This window comes from Brassica oleracea, chromosome C5 (genome assembly GCF_000695525.1).
Source record: "Brassica oleracea var. oleracea cultivar TO1000 chromosome C5, BOL, whole genome shotgun sequence".
NCBI classification, from domain to species: Eukaryota; Viridiplantae; Streptophyta; class Magnoliopsida; order Brassicales; family Brassicaceae; genus Brassica; species Brassica oleracea.
Window position 1 is genome coordinate 42125836 of NC_027752.1, and position 4496 is coordinate 42130331.

At 28.6% G+C, this 4496-nt stretch overlaps 1 long non-coding RNA gene across 3 annotated transcripts; it reads right to left on the minus strand.

The window, feature by feature from the left end:
• Positions 1-1924: 1924 nt before the first annotated feature.
• LOC106293721 lies at positions 1925-3541 on the minus strand. 3 transcript variants are annotated; one of them, XR_001260614.1, is made up of 8 exons: positions 3478-3539; positions 3253-3393; positions 2985-3150; positions 2754-2879; positions 2551-2662; positions 2381-2484; positions 2194-2283; positions 1927-2061 (listed from the first exon to the last, which is right to left on the minus strand). It is a non-coding gene; the product is annotated as an uncharacterized LOC106293721 (long non-coding RNA). The 3 variants fall into 3 exon arrangements; XR_001260615.1 differs by having other exon boundaries at positions 1928-2061; positions 2775-2879; XR_001260613.1 differs by having other exon boundaries at positions 1925-2061; positions 2551-2879; positions 3478-3541.
• Positions 3542-4496: the final 955 nt, after the last annotated feature.

Below are 4496 nucleotides of genomic sequence, written 5' to 3' on the forward strand. Positions count from 1 at the left end.
TTCCAATTACAATGTACAGTTCGACCGTTTCTTTTTTTTGATCAAACTACTAATATCATCAGATAGAAAAACTTAAACTCCAAGAATAGAGTGAGTATTTGTGCTAGAAAAAACTGATTTAGCTAATAATATAGTGAGATATTATAATATTAGAAGGTATGTAAACTCTTCTATGTTGTCCTATGTTGTCCTATGCTGGACATAACTAAGTTGTTGTCAATTGATTCTATATTTGTGATAACTGGAAATACATCGTTATGTCTTACTTACATCATCCTTAATTGGTTTACGGTTCGACCATTTCTAATATACTGAGAGTAATATAATATTAGATGTTGATTATCTCCTTACAATTAGGAATGCACAGAATGAGAGAAATTCAAAGTGAGACCACTTTACAATTTTGTCTTCATATCTATATAGAATTAGTTTATAGATTACTCAATATGTTTCAAAATGTAATCAGTTTTAATTAAAATCTGTAATATTTAAAAGTTATTACTTTAAAAAACTGTCATTTAATATATAAATTTAATCAATTATACTATAATTTACATAATTTAATTGGCCACACAATATCCAATAAATATAAAGTTACATTGAAATATAAAAACAATTTATATAGTGAAACAAAAAATACTTTTAAACCATTATATTATAAAATAAAGAGAATATTCAAATTATATTGAAACATTAGAATAGTAAGAATCAGAAAAGCTAAAATCTCAATGTCGATCATTTACGTCGGCCATGCCTTAGATCATCTCCTATGTATTCCTCTATTTTTTTTCTCTAAAATAGAGGAATTTCATAATAGAGATGGATTTGTCTCCGATGTATTTTTCTATTTTCTCTCCTAAAAATGAATATTCTTGATATATTCTTTTCTAAGTTTACAAATAATATTTTTCATTTGTGAAAGTTGAAAATCAGCCAATTTATTTTAGTATTTTATAAAATTATGATATTATTTACACTAAATATTTCTTTACAAACTATTATGTAAATAAAAAATATAATTATATTTATATAAATAATATATTTCACTCAAAAATTATTTTCGGTTATAATTGTTTAACTAAAAGTTAAAGAATCATTTTGTAAAAACAAATAGAGGAGCTGACATGGCAAAAATATAGTTTCTCATTGGCCGATTATTTTCACCTACGTAGACACTCTATCTGAGGCTTACATCCTCAGTTTTAATTAAAATCTGTAATATTTAAAAGTTATTATTTTAGAAACCTGTCATTTAATATATAAATTTAATCAATTACACAGCAATTTACATAATTTAACTGGCCACACAATATCCAATAAGTATAAAGTTACATTGAAATATAAAAACAATTTATATAGTGAAACAAAAAATATTTTTAAATCATTATATTATAAAGCAAATGGATAATTCAAATTATATTGAAACATTAGAATAGTAAGAATCAGAAAACCTACAATCTCAACGTCGATCATTTACATCGGCCATGCCTTAGACCATCTCCAATGTATTCCTCTATTTTTTCTCTAAAATAGAGGATTTTCATAACATAGATGGATTTGTCTCCAATATATTTTTCTATTTTCTCTCCTGAAAAAGAATATTCTTGATATATTCTTTTTTAAGTTTACAAAGAATACTTTTTATTCGTGAAAGTTGAAAACCAACCCAATTTATTTTAGTATTTTATAAAATTATGATATTATTTACACTAAATATTTCTTTACAAACTATTATGTAAATAAAAAATATAATTATTTTTATATAAATAATATATTTCACTAAGAAAATATTTTCGGTTATAATTGTTTAACTAAAAAGTTAAATGATCATTTTGTAAAAACAGATAGAGGATCTTTTGTGAGCATACTTAAATCATGCATGAAACCAATTGCGTCATAGATTACCTTACAATGCCAACAGCTTTTTCATCATGATAGGATCCACACACGACAGATAAAAGCCCACGCTGCAGTTTCCAGGAGCTCTTGGAACATGAGATATAGCACCACTCATGTGATGTTTCAGTGTTATCAACTTTCCCAGTATGCAGTCTATAATGTCTAGTGATAGTAAGAGGAATACCAAATGAGCATAAGATGTTGGTGCTAAGTTAGATATAAACTAACCTGTGGTGGTGAAGTGAGCACAAAAAAATTATTTTCATGTCTAGTGATACTAAGAGGAATACGTACTAATTTATTTTCCTTGTTTCGTTAAAGATTTTTCTTCAGATGGAAAAAGAAAACTTAATATTACTAAACCCCTGGCGCATCAAAGTATGCCTGCAACAGATATTTCAAATATTGTTCATTAGATCACATCTTGTTATCTAAATGACAAATATATCTTTTCAATTCTGAAAAGATTTAGTAACTCCACCTGATACCAGGTAAGTCCTGGTGCTTTTCCTGAGAATTTCTGCCACTTAACCTTCTTCTATCCTTCCTCGTGTGAATATAGAGCTTCTAGCCTTCAATACCCACCTACAGATTTGGAAAAAACAGATCAAAATCGCCTTGGAGGTTGAGAAAGTACGATTCATGACAAACCTTGTTTCCCCATTTGCTTTTCTCAGTGAGATCAAGTGGTCCAGAGCTCAACCCTAAGATGGAAACACTACGTGTGACATGTGAATCTATGCTCCAGATAAGACACACTATCCTGTTGACACACAAGAAAATCACAGATTTCATCATCAAACTTGAATGTTTTTGTTAGCACATAATTTTTGTGAGAACATCTAGCTATGTACCTTCTCAATCTCACATCTTACCAAGGTATTCTCAATTGAGACAGACATGCAACGCGTGGCCAAGGCTAGCAACTCTAACAGTAGGCTTGCCTCCTTTCTCTAAGGTCACTGTTATCTATCTTGAAGCTATAATATAAAAAATTAAACAGATTAAATTTTTATGTTTGTTTTTAATGTTTCCTTCTTAAAATTCTGATTCATAAAAATAAATCTACTTGTACGCTTACTTACCTTGTTGTGCATCATCCGTAATCAGACTCGTCTTTGGCCAAGCCATAGAGCTCAATGGGACATAATCACGCTCATATTGGAACGGTCTCGGTGACCACCTTGAAATCAAACTCTTATTTGCCTTCTTTGACTTCATATGGTTCCTTGCAGTGTGATGAGAGACAATCTGAAACATATAGCAACAAAAAAAACGAAAGTACGTAATCTTCTTTTTTTCGATACAATACCTTCTCATCAAGGAGAAGTAGAGTGATACCCATGAATTTACCATACTTCTTGATGTTTTCCGAGTCCCAAAAACGGAGAAGCCAAGCAACAATGAACTGCGACGATCTACCGAGGCGGAGAGCGTCGAAGGCTGATTACGCAACAACATCGGAAGAAGACGTTACCGAAGAGTTTTTCAAGTCTGATTAAAAAGTTTAAATGAGAGTGATGGTGAGGATTCATCTGAAATCGTGTGGACCTGGTGAGATATCTTTGAAGAGCATACCTACGTGAGACTTGGCGGAGGAGATAGGGGACTTGCTAAACCTAATCGGAGAAGACGAAGTGGAATCATCGCATCGTTAGAATTTTTTTTTGTTTCTAGGGTGCAGATTGAGAGTAAGAGAAATAATATGGGCCTTTAAAATCAATATAGAGCCCAAACGTAGCCTTTTGAATTTTTCTCTGGGCAAATAGTGATGACGTGGCAAAACGAATAACTGTTATTGGTCGGTTTTTTGTGGGGACGTGGACACCCTCTCCATGGCTTATATCCCCTTTTAGTATTGTACTGGATTAAGACTTGCGCCTTGCGCGGAATAAACATTATATATAAAAATTATTTTATGTATTATATGTTCTTACATATTATGAAATAATAAATATATATTGAATAATTAAAAGTCAGTAACTAATACATATATAATTAAATTGGTGCCAACGTATAAATCAATTTTATTAATCCAAACATTTTTAAAAAAAAATTTTGATAGGATATGTAGTTAAATTTAAATGATATTAACATACATAGTATATTTTTAATATTAATGTCTATTTTTTTTTTAAATGATGTTTTCTACTCATATGTTTTTTTTATCATGTGTATTTTTAATAGCAAAAACTTTAAATTACTGATAGCAAAATTTTCATTGTGGGATTAATAATTTTAGTAATTGATAATTTAAAGAAATTTATAAATTTTAGTTCAAAACTTTTATCAAAAAAAAATTATTCAAAGTAAATTTTGAAGCTAAAGTATTTATTTATTCAATATGGTTTATAGCTTAATTTAGAATGATATATATACATATATATTTTAAATCTTAATGATTAATTAAATTAGACTTTTATTTATATGATTTTGTAATCATTTTTATTTTGTCATAACAAAAATTTTAAACCATGGATCGCAAAATTTGAATGTGAGACTTTTAACAGTTTTAGTAATTTATAGTCATTTTTTAAAATTCAAAATATAAAATATACAGAAAAATCTAAATTTTTATAATATGGTTATTGTGTTTT